At 42.3% G+C, this 19,674-nt stretch overlaps 1 protein-coding gene across 1 annotated transcript in view; it reads right to left on the bottom strand.

Moving 5' to 3' along the window:
• Slc14a2 (solute carrier family 14 member 2) overlaps positions 1-19,674 on the bottom strand; it is a 427,138-nt gene that overhangs the window by 123,303 nt on the left and 284,161 nt on the right. The gene's annotated exons all lie outside the window — the stretch shown is intronic.

Raw genomic sequence — 19,674 nt, 5'->3', positions numbered from 1 at the left:
GAGACCCACCCTGTCTGGTCCTTGGACTTCTGCCAAACCTGTTTCTTTCTTTCCACTAGGGGCAACTGGCTGGGCTGACTCCCACACTGCAATGGTCAGTTCGGTCTTATAACCCCTACAGCTAAGTTTGGCAAAGATTAATGTTCAAGAAGACGGTGCTCAGATGACAAAGTGAGTTTCTACAGTTCTCCCTTAACTCTGGGGTACAATATAGATGACACTATGAAGCTAAATCAGGCAACAGCTATCGTTTCTTAACATCTAGCAGTGCCAATTTTCAAAGTTAATGTCTTCCTGTTGACCCATCTTCCCTTCCATGGGCACATACTTGCCACTGCCCTGTTCTAGTTATATTCTGCTCTGTTTAATGCTTGCCCTACAGCACCCATTCTCCACAGCACTCACAGCGTGCATCTCATTTCATTTCTGTGCCATTGTATAGGGAGAAACCTCAGGAATGCCTTCCTCAGGTTGGGTTGAAACCAAGGCCAGTCTTACTGCAGCTTAGGCTGGAAGGAAGCTCCTTAAATGTCTTGTTCCAACAGTTTCTTACTGGCAGGTCCAAAGTTTGATTACCTCAGGTTCTTCTTGTTACTCCAAACTTAAAGCCCCCATCTGCTGCCCAGGTGTACCTTGAACATCATCTTGCAGTTTTTCCATGAGAGAGTTGTCCCTGATACTTGGAGTTGACATTACTTTTTTCCATGTGTAGCTGAAGCAGTCACCTGCCAGCACATTGCCCAGTTCCACACTGTGTTTAAAATCTGTCTGGTCTTCTTTTCTTTTTTCTTTTGTTTTAATTCTCCATATTAAAAAAGAATCAGTATCTCAGAGCAAATGGAGGTATCGTTTCTTCATGTCTGTTTTGGCTATGATAGAATTTATAATGATGGACTTAGGACTATGTGTTGCTTATTCCAAGCCATGTTAATTATTGGTTCTAGGCTGATGGTTGCTCTTTACTCTAGGAATGTCTATTTTTATAGATGCAAATATAATTCAGTCCCTGCTCTTGACTCCCTCTCTTACTATGAAGCCTTCCTGATTACTCTGGCTCTCCCTTTTTTGTCATCTCCACTGAAGAGTGACTTGAGCTAATGCATCTCTCAGCCAGATAGGAACTGGCTTTCTTTTATTCTAGAACCTGGGTCAGAGTGTATTGCCCAATGGCCTTGCAATGGTCTCTAATCCCCATTTCTTCTTTGCAGATCCTTCACTAAGTAGCTAAGATTTGCATCATGCTTGGGGTCTATGACACAGTGAAGTCATTGGAACTCAGCGTAGTCAATGTGCTCCTCCTGTGTTGCTAAGTATCTCCATGACCCTAGAGAACAGGGACAGAATCCTCGACCCCATTGCCTATGTAATGTACAGCCAAAGAAGTTCTCAACAAATGCCTGTAAGATAGTCATGGCGATTAAACACACAAGCATACTAGTAAGTGCTAGGCGTGCTGACAGATGCCAGGAATGCAGGGATAGATATGTCACCACTCTGGCACCCAACGAGCTCAAGGTAGAGGAGAAGAGTGAGTGAAATACAAGAATTTTAGTGATTTCAAGGGAACAGTTAATTAACTATGGAATTTTAATCCATATTAGATTTAAAAAAAAAATCCATGGGCATTTACACTTCTGGCTTTATAAAGAGGAGTCACCAGGGTTTGGAAGCTGGAAGAACCTGGTGTTCTCAGGGAGCAGACATGGTGGCTCTGTGTAACTTTAATTTTTTCAAATCCTACTTTTAATGATGGTTCTTAAACACTTTAACTTTCCTTTTAACCCACCACCCATCAGAGGTAGTGGAAAGAAAGGATACAGGGGAAGTGGACCTGTTTAGAAATGGGGTTTTTTTTTTGGAGCAAATCCTATAAGGAAATTGGCAGTTCAGTTCATAGGCATCAGCAGCAGCAGCTCGGTCCACTCGCAAACACGAACAGTTCAGTTTGGTAGAGTTGGATAGCAAACACAGATCAGCAGCGATGGCACTACCTAGCAGAGACAGCCAGGCCTCAGTCTTGGCACAAGTCAGAGGAAGGGACCAGGGCCAACAGGAATACCAGAAATAGTTCTTAGCTATGCCTCTCTCAACAAAGGGAAGTTTAGCAATGACACAAGACCAACAAGCATTGCACAGCTAGCTTTATAAGTAAGCCAAGTTCAGCCTCCATCACTATTCATCGAGTTCAAATTTATATCTATCCAAACATCACTAGTCCTCCATAGGCCTCAGCATGTATCTATCTCAGCTGACATCACTGCCAATCAGCCCAAGTGTGTAGAAGTGGCAAGAAACTGCAGCACACCACCAGAAGTTTTTTAGTGCATTTCTCTCTATGGAGTTCCAGCAAATGCAGCTCTACTACATAATGTAAGGGGGACCAATACATGCATGTAGTTAGCAAAGAATCCATCATCACATGTGCTTGCTTTGGCAGAACATCCTTTCTCCTGTGTCTGCTTCAGAAAAACACCATCCAACACAACTGATTTCCAAAGAACCCTTGAGTTTCCACTTGAGCTCTGTGTGGCCAAGGCATAGGAACAGTGGGGAGTGCTTGTCCTGGAAAAGCAGGACACTGGAACAGAGATCTCTGAACAATGGAGCCTCAGCCTCACTTCTCAGGGATCTTTAGTTACCACCCAGATTGCAATGGTTGACTTGTCTGAACCTTTCCCTCCTAACAAGGCTTATCCATTTGTCTCTATGTATGCGAAGTAGAACTTCTTTGGACTAACCTTAAGTTTTATCCATTTTCATCTTTCTACAGAGTTTGGTGTAGCTGATTTCCCTTGGATGGCCTTAATTATTTTAGCTAAGTTATGTGTACCAAACTTATTGTTTCATAGTCTACTTAAAACTTAATAATGGACATGTAAGGAAAGAAACAAATTACAAGAACATATCAAAACCTTTGGGAAACCAGAAAATAAATCCATCTCTATTGTTGTGACTTTGGAAGTTGAATTCTTCTGGACCTGAAACATAGAGACAGTGACACAAGACCCACCCACTTCAGTGACTCATTAGGAAGTTCAACTACAACAACAGCTATTAAAGGGCTTTGGAGCACCAGCACAGGAGACAGCAGCTCCTTTCTCCCTTAAAAGCTCCTTCATCAGTATCAAACTGGGGTGGGGAAGTCCCTTGGTCTCCCGTAGCAACTTGCCTCCACTTCCCACTTGTGGTTTTGTCTTCTCATGAGGTGAGACTGCTCATCAGACATAATAAACTACCCACACTTTACTGGGCCATAGATGGAAAGCCTTGAGGTAGAATGATCTACCCCTTTTCTTCTTAGGTTCACAAGCCCCTCTGAAGCAAGTTGTCTCTTCTCTGGGGAAGGCAGAGCCTGGGCCTCATAGGGGTGGGTCTTAGATTTTGAGAAGGACAGCTGCTCTTTCCTTCTTCCAAAACTGCTTTTTCACAGTTTGGCCAGCTCTGGCCATGCCGTGCTTGTAGCTCATCTGGCTATCAGTTGTTACAAGATTTGTGATCCTAGCTCATCGAAGCTTTGCTTTGGGGCCATTAGAATTTATTGGCTTTCAGTCTCCCTTGGAGGTGGAACATCAATAGACCGGAAGCCAAATTCGTACTTTATTTCACTCTAGAGAATGGTAAAATATCCCTTCGTGGTCACAGTTCTGGCCTTTGGACCATTTTATTTTTACCCAAGCAGCAACATGCATCTCAAATCCTCGGGTGAAACAAAGGAAATCTGCAGAACAGGAAGGAGGAGGGTCAAGATTGAAACTATGAGCAACGCTGGGGTTGATCACAAGTGCCAGTCTCTGGGGCCTTTCTATCTTCATACAGATGTGTGAGACTGTCACAGCACCTGCTGCAAATGTCCCAGCAGCAGACTGCCCCGCACTCAGTGCCATGCCCTGGTTGCACCTAACAAGAATTTAAAAGCTCACTGGATGAGAGACCAGAGGTTTGCTTTCTAGTTCTTTAATCAAGAATCATCTTTACTGTGGCCTGTCCCCTCAGGGTCTTCTTCCTGGGTCGGATCAGTACAGACTGCATTTCCATTTCTTAATAGAAACTCCTCATAGTAATAAATAATGGAGTTCTTAGCGTGGGTAGGCTTTATTTAAGTTTTTATCCTGCCCCTTGGAGACTATCTAGTGATAATCTGGTGATACTGAGCTCACTAATTCTGTCTACTGAGCTTTAAATTGAGGATGATAATGTCTCTAAGATGATAAAATGAGAGACGCACTCAGTGGAAGTGCTCTTAAGATGCCAATAGAACAGGTTGCAGAGTTCAGGCCTTCACAGGGCTCCTGGGCACTGCTCGGTCTGGCTTGGCCTAGTCTGGGGTAGCTTTCTCCTGTAAATCACAGTTCCATTGGCTTAGATGACCTAGAAGTCAGGGCAGAATTGCTACAGGAGGTGCCCAGGGCACCTCAGGAACAGAGTGGAGGCTTTAAATGTCCTTGAGAAAATCCTCTCAGAAAGAACATGTTAAAAGTAGGGCTTTGCTTCTGTGATGGGTTTCTAAACACAACAGTGTCTCTCAAGCCAAAATCAGTATTATATTTTCCTTTTTACTTTGCATAAATAGTTTCATTCCTGGATTCATAAGTACTGGTTGATTATATGGTAACTATCCCTACACAGGACAAAGAAAGGTTTTGGCCCAGATCAATAACCCTGATCAGAAAGGGATTAAAAAGTGCTCCCTACTTGGGTTGACTCAGAGGGGCTCAAGGACTGTGGCTTAGTACCTGGGTTGAGATGGTCTAATAGGTCTTCTCTATGCTTTCACCTACTGGCCAGAGAAGCTAGCTGATAATCTGGAACGCAAATCCAAGTGGATATTGCTTTGGAGATGTCTAAAAGCAAGTAGGCAAACAAATAAAATCAATAGCATCATTGGTAGTTTACTATTCACTAGGAATGGTGCGAAGTGTTTGTGTAAGTAATTTAATTTTTTCTTCAGTACAGCTTCCTAGGGGTAGGCTCTACTATTACTCTGCTTTTATATATGAGGAAACGGAAGCACAGAGGCTCAACAGTCACTGGTGGATTTGAAGTCACTCTGGGATCAAAGCCAATCCCTTTGCTGCTAAATGCTGATGGTCTAGAGCTCAAGATTTATTCTTATCGCTTTTACCTACGCGCATGTGCATACATGCCATGTGTGTGTAGTGTCCACAGAGGCCAGCAGGGGGTGTCAGATCTCCTGGAGCTGGAGTTGAAGGTGGTAGAGATCCATTCAACATGTGTGGTGGGAACTGGATTCAGGCCCCCATGTAAAAGCCGCAAGTGCTCTTAACCACTGAGACACCTCTCCAGTCCCTCAAATAAAAAAACAATTTTTAAACAGTTGCCAATGCTCTTGATGGGTAGATAGATGGCTTCTGTGGCGATGCTGGCTGAGTTAGATCACATCAGACAAAAGACAACAGAGCTGATTGCTTTCAAAGGGCCAGTGTAATCTGTGTCTATTCAGGTGTCTTCCTCAGTTCCTGCATTCTGTTCAGTGTTACTCGTATGCCCTATGTTTGTTGTGTCTTCAGGATTCTCAAATGAACCAGAATCAAGGCAGAAACCAGTTTGGAAAGCCTTTTAAATTTGGGTAGTCTCTGACTCAGCAATTTTTCTAAGAGTTCAGGAGAGAACGTTATCTTGAATAAAGGGAAAATTAGCTTTGAAGATGTTCATCTTTGATTATCAAACAGTAAGAAACAATATAGATGCCCCCAAGGATAACAAGCAGGCGGGTTACAATGCAGATGTTCCACAGCTTAAAATACAGTTATGCCTCAGTAACAAGTTGGGAAATACTGTAAGTCAAAATTCCACTTAGTGTACTTAACCTCGAAACATCCCTGAGATTTCTGCTGCATACCACCTTTGGCACACTCAGTCGAACCCCAGTTTCTCCATACTTTTGCAGACTACCCTTGAACACCTCTGGGCTGGCATTGCTAAGTTGCCCTGACACTGTGTTTCCTCCTGCCTGTCTTTCTGGAGCTGTAGCCCTTGGTGGTAAACATTTGGTCCTGACCATTTGACCTGGGCTCTGCTGGGACTTCGGAGGCCACTTACCACAGTTCTGGGCTGTGCCCTTTGAGAGTTCTAAGCCCAAAGAGATCGGAAAGTTATTACCCAGCTGAGAAACATACCTTTGCAATAGCCCTGCAGGCTATTTCAGGCAAGCGAGCTGAAAACCTGAGCTAGGCTTTTTGATTGTTGATGCCTAGGGAATTCAAAAGTAAAAAAAGAAGAAAAAAAAAAAAAGGCCAAACTTTTTTCTTTCATCTCACAGACCCCTAGGATAGATCCTTTTTGTAATGTCTGCCAAAGAAGTTAGCCTACTGTCAGAAAGAGGTCTCTGCCTTCTAACGCTATGAATATATTCATCACTTAAATACTAACTTTTTCTCAGACCCTGCTTTATTCACCAGGAATAAACCAATAAGGGCTATTCATGATTTCTCCTCACATGGAGACTATGGCTCATGTAATCTTAGTTATAGGCAGAAATAGCGCTGTGATTCACCCGCTGTCAACTGTCTCTCTGCTCCAGGCTAATTCTCCCTCTCTCTGAAAATCTGGGTCATCTCATTCATACCACCTGATTGTCCAATGACCCTCAAATCACACGGGGCTTGCCTCTCAAGTCATCAATTCATTCAGAACTGCAGCTACAGCTACTTAATTATATTTTGGCCCACCTTAAAGGTTCAAATTAATCTAAACTTCTTCACTAGAAATACTCTGGATTAGAATCTACTGGAAAGGCTGTCTTCAGCTTTCCAGTAGATTCAGCTCCTTCAGCTCCCTATTAGATGAAGGTTGGTCCTTGTCTTTAAGCTAAGAAGCCTTTAACTTAGGTTGATGTGTATATAAGCCTTTCTCTTGGAGACTGGAGAATGGGCCAGTGTGGGTACCTGGTTCTGCGAGAGCCATCTCGAGGATGGCTGGGTATCTAGGAATAAGTCTTGGTGAATATTTGCCCTGAATCCAGCATGGCCTTGGACCTAGAAGTGCTTAGATGCTCCTTTGTGGTGCCTTGTTGGGAAGAGGCCACACTCTGCTTCAGATATCCCGAGTTCATATTCCTTCTAATTCAGAGAGCAGAGGCAAGACTTTTCTCTCCTTCCTTGAGTCCTTCCCTTCCCAACACCTCTTACCCCAAAGATGTTTCATGCTCCTTGAGTCAAACTCCATTGAATCCCTAAATCTTAGCTTCTTAGGGGCAAGGAGAGGCTCTGTGGAGTTTCTGTCCCTGTACCAGACATCACAAGCCAGGATGCTTTGTCTTAGTTCTTGGGTATGACAGGTACGTTTGTTTGTTTTTAGACTTGCTAACTCCTCAAAGAGACATTGGCTGTTCCCAGTGGGGTGTGCTTAAGTGATGTATGAGCACAGCAGGGACCTTGGGTCCTGGAGGATAGGAAAATATGACTGATTAGACAGGGGTTCTAGTAACGGAACAGAGGAGGAAGAGGTACAGAGATGGAATGAGGCGAGTCAGGGCTATGGAGGCATCTGAATGGGGAGCTAGGAGATGCAGGTGGCTATGCCAGCCTGCAGTCCTCATTCTGTAATACAGTCTGGAGAAGCCACCAAGTGGATGTTCCAGCCAACCTACCCTCTCAGTCACCTCATCAGGCATAAAGTGCCAGGATTAAAAAAAGAAAAGGAAAGGAAAAGAAAGGAAAGGTCTCATTATATGGTTGGAAATCCTCACAGCAGATATAAAATTTTATGAGTTGCCTATTGCTCAGCACCCCGTATTTTTTGACATCCCCTGTTTCACATACAGTATTTTAAACATATGAGACACAGGCATTAGTGATTAAAAAATTTTTTTCACCCTTTTCATTTTTCCCTCCTTTCTGTCATGGCTTAGTGGGTAGCTCTGAAGTTTTTAATACTGAAGGGCCCATTTCATGTTATTTATTGCCTTGCTTGTGTGAACGCCGAGGCCTATAAATCGTCAACACAAGCTTTCTAATCCCAGCAACAGCAAGGTTTCGTCACATGTAATTAAAAGATCCCAAAGCCATTGGAATGTAATGGATTTGGAAATGACACCATAGGGGCATGGGGAACAGGGCCATGAAGAGGGAACCGTATTTCAAAGGCTTCCTTGCAAGGTCTGGGATCGATGAGGCTGTCTGGCAGGGCTCCAGCAGGACTAGCTGATGTGGGGATGCAGGCTCAGTCTGGATTTGTTCTCATCTTCAGCTCTGAGACTGCACCTTTGTAATTCCCACCTACACGGAAGGTGCACTGATTATGTGAATCCACACATTCCTGCAGCCTGGTCTGACAAGGCTCAAGCTCTGATGGCCCTATGCAGCTGCCATCCTGGAAAGAGGATTTCTAGAAGAAGGTGATAATACAGTCTTACAGGCAGAAATCAAGCCCTGGACAGTATATAAGTCTGGATGGTTTCCTTCCATACTAACGAAATTGGAGTCCTGTTCTTGCCCATCCAGTTCTTTGAAACTGGCTCTGGTTCTTGTAGCCCCCCAGAACTGCGTGTCAGTTACTTTCTGCAGTCAAATGAAAGTTCCCCAAGTTTTCCCACATAGACCCTCCCTCTGAGTTCTCTGGGTTCCATCTCTATTCAGTTATTGGAGTATAAAAGTGCTGCGGTGGTTTGTTGTCTGTTTTGTGGACTTATTACCTCCAGGAGGTGCTCACAATCAAGGATTTTTCTGGCCCTGGTAGCTTTCCACTGGCCAGATGCCTAAGGGGTAATCAGCAACTTCAAATGTAAGGAAAAAGGAGAGAGAAAATAAAAAGGGGAAAGGAAAAGAAAAAGAAAAAGAAAAAGAAAAAGAAAAAGAAAAAGAAAAAGAAAAAAGATTAGAAGGAAAGAAATTGGGGAGAAAGGTCTTTTGTGATCTTTTATTGTCACTTGGCTTTAAAAAATAGGGGTAACCTGATTCTAGTATGATAGTCCTTTTTTCTCAGTGGTCAGAGCCCAGATCTCTCACAGGATACTAGGGTGGATGTATGTGATTAACAGTCTTTGGGAGAAGCAATAGCTTATCAGTGTAGATTAGTTTATTTAAAGAGTATGACTTAAAAAATTAGTGGTTGTTGATTGTCTTTCTTTTTTTTTTGTTTTTTTATTTTATATTTTATTTATATTTCAGATGCCATCCCCTTTCCCCATTTCCCCTCCCTAGAAAACCCCTATCCCATGTCCCCTTTTCTTTTTTGCTTTTATACAATTTTTTAAAATGTTAATCAGAGGCTTTATAAGTTTGGTAATGCTCAATCAGAAGTGTAACCCAATACCCAACCTAGATATATAAAGTATCTTTGACTGGTGGAGACATGTGAACATCTGCCTCCATGCTCCCCTCTCTTTCTCTCTCTTTCTCTCTCTCATCACTTAGCTTCTCCTCTCCTTCATATTCTCCTCTCCTTACTCTGTCTCTTCCTCTCGGTACTCCTTCCCCCTTAGCTCCTCCTGCATAACACCCTTCCTGTTAAAATAAAACTTTTCTCTCAAAATACAATTAGAGCATAATTATTCCTAATTGTACCAGTGAGGTACAAGATAGTCCTAATACCCAGTCCATCATTTTGTTGACTAACCAGAACCTCTGTCATCTATCCTAACTAAAACACTTAGTTTTGAACCTGGCTTTTTTCTTGGCTTTAGAATGAATGTCAGCTGAAAACCATCCACTCAGATCTTTTCTCTCAAAGTAAATAGCCAGGATTGGCTATGAGACTATAGGTCTTCAAGCCCGTGAGAAATCCAGAATGACTGAGTTAACTGAAATTATGGGAAAGCACTAAGCATAGCTTCTAAAACTTAGCCAATTTATAGAGCCCGCTGAACACCTCGACAGTCCCTATACTACTGAATGTTGTGGCCATGACCAGCTCTGAGTAGTTAGCTAGGTTTCCAGCACCAGGCATAGTCTCTGTCTTGTTGAACAGCTTATTAGTCCAATTAGAGAGCTGCTGGTTGCCGCCAAGGTATGTACACCACTACTGCACCCTTAGTGATCTTGTCCCTGCTGGTCATTGATTTGGTTCCTAGGTGTCATAGAGTAGGGTAGCTGGATAGGATTATTGGCTGCTTTCCTCTTTTGGAAGGTTGCATGTCAGTTTCTGGTACTATGAGAGTTTTCAAGTCAGTTCAAACTCAGTGGCCTTAGGCCCTGGTTCTGAAGTGCACGAATGATGCCTTTAGCAATAGTAATATCAGAAGCTACATCTATAAAGTCTCATCAGTATGACCCCCCAAATGTGACTGAACATGGACAACTCCAATGAACATGCCAGATGGATGGAGAAAAGCCCATGCATCCTCAACTCTACACAGAGAAATATAAGCATCTGAGGAAAGCTGGGAATGGGAGAGGTAGCCTTTCTCAGAAAAAGTACACCAACTGGTTGTCCAGATCAAATGGTAAGCCTTGAAAGCATACATATAAGTAGCATTATGCAAACTGAACAGATTATATTCAGTAATATATGTGCACATTTATGCACTTATATGCTTGAAAAAGAGTCTGTGAATTTGAAGGAGAATGGGAAAGGGTACATAGGAGGTCTTGGAAGGAAGACCATTGTTTTGAGGAAGCCTTACGCGAGGGAGGTTCACATGTCAAGGAACTGAAGCTTTTGGTTTTAGCTAACCAGGAACTCAGATGTGCCAACATCCAGGTAATGAATTTACGAGTGGGCTATCAGTCCTAAGTGCACATTGAAATGACTTAAACCATCTTGACCAGTAGCATTAATGCAATCACATGAAAGACCTTGAGCCAGAGCCACTTAATGAAGCCACCCTGACATTTCTGAATTCCAGAAACTGAAACAGAACAAATGAATATTATTTTAGCTTTCTATGACCTGAAGTAATGAGCACAGCAATGGACAACTAACAAGAACCTATAGACATTAAGTTTAACGTTTGTCTTTATTTTATATGTATGGGTGTCTTGCCTACATGCATATCTGTGAACCACATGAGAACAGTATCCATGGAGGACAGAAGAGGACACTGATTCCCCTGGGAATGGAGTAACTAAGGTTTTGAGTTGCCATGTGGGTACTGGGAATTGAATATTGGTCTCAGGAACAGCAGCACTCATGACCTCTGAACCATCTCTCTGGTGCCCCATCTGTATTTTCATTGTATCAAAGCTTTATTCTGGCCTCTTCAGATGAACTCTGGAATTATCTATCCAGCCATCTCCTTTACATGTCCTTCCTACAGTCTAAACCTCACCTACTCATTCTCCCAATGCACTTCCTCGTTTGTTACTTTAGTTGTGGTCACTGTTCCCTAGATTCTTGCTATAACTGTTTGTTGGTTTCATGATTCCTTCCTTGGCCAACACAACACAGTCTATTCTCTACCCAGCAGTAATCCTTAGTCATATGTAAGTCACAGTATGATGTTCTTTTGAACTAAATTTACCAGTGGCTCATCTTGTCTCCAGAACAAAAGTTCTTCCATAACCTGTAAGCCTTCTCCTTGCTCTTCCTCTATCTCTGCTTCTTCTGCCTTTCCCTCCCCTTTGACTTGCCTCCCCCCAGCCCCCGCCATGTACACTGTCGCTGTAGGGCTTCATTGCAGCTCTTCTTTCTGCCATAGTCACACTTTCCCACTGGTGTCATTTAATTCCTCCTCTTAAAGTTCTTGCAGAGATGTCACCATCTCTGTGAGGTCAGCATTGGCAGTCTTATTATTTGTAGACTGGGACTGGAGATGGCTCAGTGAAAAAGAACAGTTGTTGTCCTTGTTGACATGGGCTCAGTTCCCAGTACCTATGTGGTAGCTCACAACCATCACCTGCATCTCTAGTTTCTGGGTGTCTGACACCTTGTGATCTCCATGGTTACCAGGCACATAGGTGGTGCACATCCACATATTGAGACAAAACACTGAACCTGCTGAGCTCAGTACTTGGTTCTCATTCCCCACTCTTTACAGAGCAATACAATGTTCTAAAGTCTTAAATGACTTACCCTTTGCTTTTCACTGCTCATGTGAGCTGGTAGGTAAACAGCTCTGTGAGAACAGAAAGGTTGCACTGTTGATGTCATCTATTGCTCATTGCTGCATCTCCAACATTTAAAGCAGAAAAGCTAGAAGCATGTGGTCAGAACATCATGGTGCTCCTCAGTAGGACTTGTGGGAGAAAGAAAGAAAAGGAGGAAAGAGGAAAGGAGGATGCTTAGAGAGGGGAGAGGCAGGATCACCTATAGAGTGCTTGCACTTGGCTGAGTAGCAGCCTAGCAGGGCAGCTCCTCTCTGAGCTAGACCACATGCTCCTTGAAGGCACTTGTGTCTCTTTAGCTATCAGTCCCCAGTGGCAGGCCCTGCTGAGACTAGCCCCAGGAAACATCTCACTCGACATCAAGTCAATCTAGGTATTTTCACTCATCTGGATTCTTGATGATAGTCTCCTGTTGATTCTTTTACTCTGTCATAGGTGCTGGGCATAGTGTGCTAAATGAGAGTAGATCCTACTCTGGAGGAGAGTAGACAGTCAATCTCATGTGTCTGGTGTCCTTTAAGAGGACAGAGGCATGAAGACCATGTGATGATGGATGCCAAGATTAAAGTCTGTAAGTCAAGAACACCAAGGATTGGTTGCCATCGCCAAAGGAGGTTAGGACTAACACCAGGATGATTAATTTTTCCATTAATTCTGTCACAATCTTGATTTGGGAATTTAGTTTCCATGTTGTAAAAAAATACATATCTGTTCTAAGGTACCAGGATTATGGTCCTTTGCTATTTCAGTCCTAGTAAAGTAACACACCTTCATGATATACCTTAAAAATATAATTTCATGCTTCTTTCTTAAGACCAGAGACTTCTTTACGATTTGCCAACTACCCAATGATCATTAGCAGATCTTTGATGTTTTGGAGAGTGTTTCTTCTCTCATATCTAATAAAATAAGTTCCACTTCCTCCAAGACGTCCTCCTAGGAAGCAGGAAGAGGAAGCTCGACGTGCTTAACATCTCTCTGTTTAAACTCTAGGACATCTGAAAAATTAACAAGCGCTTTGTTGGCCTAGGAAGAGGCTGACTGTCTATCCTACTCTTATGTTCTTGACTCCCTGCCTCATAGCTATGCTGTTTCTCTGACTAAATGTCATAGAGGACGAGAAACAGATCTGAATCTTTCTTTGCCAATTGTTTCAACTCAGAGAAAAGATATTCATGCTAGTGAACAAAATCGTCAGGACTTTTTTTTTTTTTTGTAAGTAGGGGTTTGGTTTTACTATTTTACAAATGAAGAAACTGAGGCCCAGGCTGAAAAAGTGACTCCAAAAGATTAACAACAAATGAATGTCGCCCCTATTGGGCATTTCTGACTCTACTAGCTGCTCTTCTCCCCCTGTGACACCCTCCCCACCTATGGAAGGGTGGATACATTTATCTTGGTTTGTGATTTCAGAGGGTACAGTCTCTCATGATAGGGTAAGCATGGCTGCTGGGATGGGATGGTGGGGTCTTCCTTATTACATCTCTGTGGATCAGGCACCAGAGAGAGACGTCAGGTGGAACCAGGACAGAGCTATTACCCATAAGTCTCTGGCCCAGTGACCTATTTTCTCCAGCCAGGCCCCACCTCCTGATGGTTCTACATTTCCCCAAATAGCACCAGCAGCTGGGGAGCAAGTGCTCAAATACATGAGCTGGTAGGAGGCACTTTATATCCAAACTATAATGCTGACAGTGGGGCTTTGTATTTAAGTCAAACAAAAACCTACCCAGAGCCCTTTGCAAGGTCACTCTGATCAGGGACCCATAGTAGGCTCACATCACAGTCCTGACCTTCTTTGGTTGTACAACCCTGGGAAATTACTTAATCTTGCTCAGTTTGGATTCTTCATCCAAAAATTATGATGGAAAGATTTATTTCCCAGGAGGCATATTTTGGGAGACTACTACACAAAGAGTACCAAGGTATGGTGGTCCTAGTAACTCAATCATCAGGACAGTGTTGCACTCTTGAATTATAAACTGTCACTAAAAGGCTGCATTCAAATTCCACAATTTGTTTCATAAGAAAGTAAGGAAAAAATAATCTGTCAGAAAAATTACCCACAATTTTTTTAAAATGATGATTATTGATGAGATTATTGATGTGATGAACACAAGAGCTTCTACATATATTTTGGTTTCTCAGTGTGATCCTCACTCTTGATTTAAATCCATAGTATCTGTCAAGTGCCTGGTACTCAGCAGATGCTCAATAAATACTTGATTAATGAGTAAACAGGAGGGTGGTTTGAAGAATTGTGATGCTTGATTTTCAAAGAATTCACTTATGTATAGTATCACACTTTCTCATGAATCACTGAGTAAAACCTTTAAGAACATCATTAAGGAGACAAGCTGGGACCCATTCTTAGAGAATGGTGGTGGACCAGTGAATACCTTATGCTAAACAGTTATGAGAACTATCTTTGGGGCTTGCTTTGAAGCCTGGGGATTCTTTGGGATCCTTGGGCAGGTTTAATGGGAGTAACTGAAAACAACAGAGAAGTTCATTCCATGGATCCTCATTACTTGAAGCCATCAGACACAAGATAGGCCCCCCAAAAGACCTTCAGAGAGGGAATGCCATGCAGGAATGCCATGCTGAAAGAGCAAATAAGGTCATTTTATCCCACTTGCCGGCACTTGGGTCTTTTATAGTAAGTTAAAATTCCTTTTCTTAGTGGACAATTGGCTCTAGTCACCCTTAAGTCTTAAGTTTCAATGTGACAAGAATGGAGGCTGAGAGTGGGAGTGGGAGAGAAACAAGGTGAGGACTGGCACTTGGGCTAGTGTTAGGAAGCTAGTCGTGTTTATTGGTGATCTAATATGTGACTGGCAAATAAAGAGGTATTTCCAAGGAGGAAATCAAATATCATACCTATCATTTCTTTCAACCATCCAAGTTACCAGGCGATTTGTAGATGCATGGATTGTACATCTTGGACTCCTCACAAACTCTTTGGTTCCTCAGACAAAATTGTATAGTCAAGTTGTATGGTCAGCCATACAACCATATGGTACAGCCAACCAGTCAACAAGAAAGTGGACCAGAGGGAGATACCTGATTTACTTTTTATTTCTTGGAGACAGGGTCATGCTATTTAGCATAGGCTGGGCATAAATTCATTATCCTCCTGTCTCAGGCTCCTAATTATTCAGTGTTGACTTTTTTTTTTTTTTTTTTACTTTAGGTTTCCTGTTAGCTACTATTGCCACCTTGCAGACAAGGATGTAGTATCTCTCATTTTCTTATGTCAGGAGTTTGAACAGGGCTCTTAGATGGAAGTATCTTAGATGGGTACCTCAGCTACACTTAGTAGTAGATGGCCAGGCTGTATAATATAGGAAGGTTTTGCTCACATGTTCAGTATCTAGATATTATTCTGGATAGACTTTTTGTCCATATGCTATCTTAAAATTCTGATGCCTAGCCTATGCTTTTTTTTCCCCAGCATAGCAGCTATATTATCCAGAAAGAAGAAAAGTGGAAAATTCTAGATTAGGCCTGGAATTGGTAATGTCAGGCTCACCTCAGCTTGTTGGTCAAGAATGCCATTGAGTCTATATTAGTGATTGACAAATGGATCATTGAAGGAATCAAACAGGAAACAGAAAATAAGATTGAATGTAAATGTAAACCCAGTATACCCAAACTGTGAGACATAATGAGAGCAGACTCCAGAGGGAAGTTTATAGCTGGAAATGATTATATTGAAAAATCAGAGAGATCTCAAACAAATAGCTGAATGAATTGCCTTAGGGCCTTGGGAAGACAAGAACAAGTCAACCCAAAATTTGTAGATGGAAAGAAACAATAAAGACCAGGGTCTGGGGAGACATCTCAGTGTGGAAGACCACTTCTATGAGTTTGAGTTTCTAGTACCTAAGTAAAAAGTCTGGCACGTACCCTCCACATGCCTGTAATCCCAGCATAAGGTAGGGATGGAGACTGGAAGATCCTAAAGAACACAGCTGGCAGGCAAAGAATAAGGACAGGCACCCTTAGGAGCATCCTGAAACACATGTGGCTCCTTGCTTATTACTCAGTAAACTCAGTGGATCTTGAGGCTTTCATAGTGAAAGTATGAAGGTTTGCTCCAATGTCTTGCATGGGTCTGGTTTAAAATCAGCTGTACATGGTGTGTATGTGTGCGTGTGTGTGCGTGTGTGTGTGTATACGTACGTGTGTATGTGTATGATATGGAGTAAGGGTAAAGGATGGATTCTTTGCATGAATGGTTAATCCATGAAGCAACCCAAGGCAGAACACAACTGTTTGTGATTTACAGTTCTGTGTGGTCAGAGCTCCCAACAGTGGAGTGCAGCTACTCCAAGGTGAAGGTAGCATCCTAAGATGTCGGGGCTGGTGAATCTTTTTCACCAGCGTAGATTTTGAAAACAAATTTGAAACTGCAAGGATGATCTTTCAAGCATCCTGGCAGCTTTCAATTGCAACCTTGCTGCTTAAAGATAGAATAGTCTCATGTCTTCTACACATAAAGGATACTATTTTAGGAAGAATTTCTAAGATGCATTCCAATCTTCACAAACAGACATAAGCAAGTCCAAGGGGGGCTGGTTAGTCCTAGGGGCCTTGTATCGAAGAAGATATTTTATGGTTGTAACTTTCCATTGTCAACTCTCTAGCATCTGTTCTGATTTTTCAAAACTCTGCTTCCTACTCAGTTTCTTCTGTTTTAATTGAGTTTACGTTTGTGTTCTGTGAAGGGTCATGGTAAATTTCTTTATTTTGGGTGGGAGGGGCAGGGTCTTATATAGCTCTAGCTGCTCTGGAATTTGCTATGTACAATAGACTAAGCTTGAGCTCAGAGAGACCCTTTGGCCTCTACCTCCTTAGTTCTGAGATCAAAGGCTTGGGTTACCTTGCCTGCCCCAGGGAAGAATTTTTTTAGTACATCCTTCCTTGTTTATAAAGCCCCTGCTTCAGATTATTACAAATATTCAAAAGATTAAAATGCATCCACCTTTATTAACTTTTAACTTCTTCTCAATCTTTTTGTTTTACTCTTGTCTTTGTTTTTTCTAGCCCAGGATCTTATTATGTAGCCCAGGATAGTTTAGAACTCACCTCATAGTCAAAATTGTCCCTGGATTGTAAATCCTCTATTACAGCTTCTGGAAGCCTTTGCAGTTTTGTTCACTTCCTGTATACACACTTGCTTGCCTTCCTCCTCTGTATGGGCTTTTTGTTTAAGCCATGTTAGACAGTCTCCTGGGCTCCCTTTCTTTATGGCTTAGTTCTTTAATACTAAACACACTGTGACACCCCCTCCCCACTGACCTCTGAAGTTCATGCCAATGTCATTTCTTATCTGAACACAAGCATGGTCCTACTGGGTTCTATTTGTGGGTCGTCTGGTTAATTTCTTTATCTTCCTGAGTAAATTATAAGCTACTTGACTCAGATAGTCTAAGAGTCTTTGTTCTGTGTCCCCAAGTGTCAGGCACAGTCAGACTTTACTGACTCCCTGTGATTTCTGACAGCCAGCCTATTGGTTAGCTTTTTCAGAAGAGCTCACCCCTCAGTTAGGTATGGGAATTAATGATTCATACTTTTCAGACTCAAGGCATTTTGACAATGACTTGTGACTATGTCACACACAGAGAATTCTCTAGGATTACACTGGCAAAGAAGCTATTTTTATTCCTTTCAGCTGGACAAGAGTGACTATAAACCATGAGGGGTCACTGTTGGGAAGAGAATAGTTGTACAGGCAGCACTGTACAATGCTAAAGCCCCTCCCTTTCATAACTCAAGTCTTTACGGTTTCAATGGATGCTCGCTTCCTGAACCTGTTCCCCACAGGGAGAACACATTACAAACACCTTCCACTTCCTTCTTTTTAGTGCAATGATACTTTTGTAGAACAATTAGAGTTTAAATTTTTTTCCTGTATTTTTGCTTATGCTCCTTGAACTTGTGCATCTATTTAGATAATATCTGTTTTCAGAGTGTGAAAGACAGCCCTGTAGTGCACCTTAATTTCCACTGTCTCTCAGCAAATGTCCAGAAACAAGATGGCTGCCAATAAATTGTACATTTCCCCATAAGCTTGAATTTGTATGACAGTTAATTGAGTTGTCCACTTAGTGTATTTGTGGGTCACAGTTCATCTAGGATACCAGTGGAAAATTCATAGTCAGAAGCATAATCTAAATATGCGAAAATAATTCTCAAGCAGATCTACAAGATGCTGAGTGCAATGCCTAACAAATAGGTCAGTTATGTTTCAGAGTACTTGGAGTCATCAGGGGTGACATAAGCATATTTCTACCACCATTGTTTAATAAAAGCTTTTTTTTTGTGCTGAGGCCAAGGGCTTTGGCACACACTCGGTACAAGTCATAGGACTTAAGAGCCAGTGACAAAGAGAAACGAAGCCAAGAAACATCTAGGCTGTATATCTCTAAGGATTTTGGAAGCACGAGAAGAAAGGACATTGTTCAAGAAGCATGGATTATATCAACAGCACTGTAACCATGCATTTTAAGCTCATTCCAGTTCACCCTTCCTATGAGAGGAAGACAAAGAAATGATGTCAGTGTGGGTCTTATACAGTCTTTATTTCATTCGCTTAGTTTTGTAATTAACTGCCACATATTTGGGCATGGAGTTCACTAGTTCTGTGATCTTGGTATTATCAACTTTTTTTTTTTTTTGGAACTGTGGGAGGGGGTTCCAGGAAGGGAGGCAATGGCTGGATTGTAAATTAAAAACCAAAACCAAAACCAAACCAAAACAAAAACCCCAAAGATGGACCAAATATTAAGAGAACAGCCAACCAATGACAGCCCCAAGCTTGAGCCCTATTTCATGCTATGCTTGAAGATAAGAGCCTATCACAACTGAGAAGCTTCATCTAGCACTGGATAGAAACATACTCAAGACATCTACAACCAAACATCTGGGAATCTTGTGGAAGAGTGGGGGATAGGATTGAACTAGTCTGAAAGGTCAATGGCATCACAAGAAGACTGACAGAGCCAACTAATCAGGCCCATGGAGGCGCACAGAGACTGAACCACCAATCAAGGAGCTTGTAAGAGCTGGACATAGGCCCTCGATATATTTGTAGCAGATATGCAGCTTAGTCTTCATGTGGATCTCCTAACAGTTGGAGCAGGGACTGTCTCTGACTCTTTTGCCTGACATTGGATCCCTTCCCCTGGCTGGACTGCCTGAGCAGGCCTTAGTCCTGCAGTGACTTGATGTCCCAGGGTGGGTGGTCCCCAAGTAGGTCTTCCCATTCCCTCAGGAGAAGAGGAGGTAGTGATGGAAGGATTTGTAAGGGTGGGTTTAGGAGGAGAGGAGGAAGAGGGCTGCAATCTTGATATATAGTGAATAAATAAATAAACTACTAGAAAAATCAACTTGTTAATTAGTCACAGTTATATCTACTTTGTGGGTCCCAGGAAGGTGTAGAGGGCAGCAGGCAAAAGAACAGCAACTCGTGAGTACCCATCACTGGGGCAGGCACTTGGTAATGATATTTTCAAAGATATATTATTTATGCTTGTTATCGGTTCTATTCTGAATTCAAAAAAGGTTAAGGAGTCTGCTGAAACTATAAGCTTTGCTAAGTGGCCAAAGCTGGGATTGTAACATGCGCTGGCTTACCTTTATAGTGTACTGCATTCTGAAATGGGAT

Source organism: Arvicanthis niloticus, chromosome 14, assembly GCF_011762505.2.
Source record: "Arvicanthis niloticus isolate mArvNil1 chromosome 14, mArvNil1.pat.X, whole genome shotgun sequence".
In the NCBI taxonomy this organism is placed as follows: domain Eukaryota; kingdom Metazoa; phylum Chordata; class Mammalia; order Rodentia; family Muridae; genus Arvicanthis; species Arvicanthis niloticus.
This window is presented reverse-complemented; position numbering and strand designations above follow the sequence as displayed.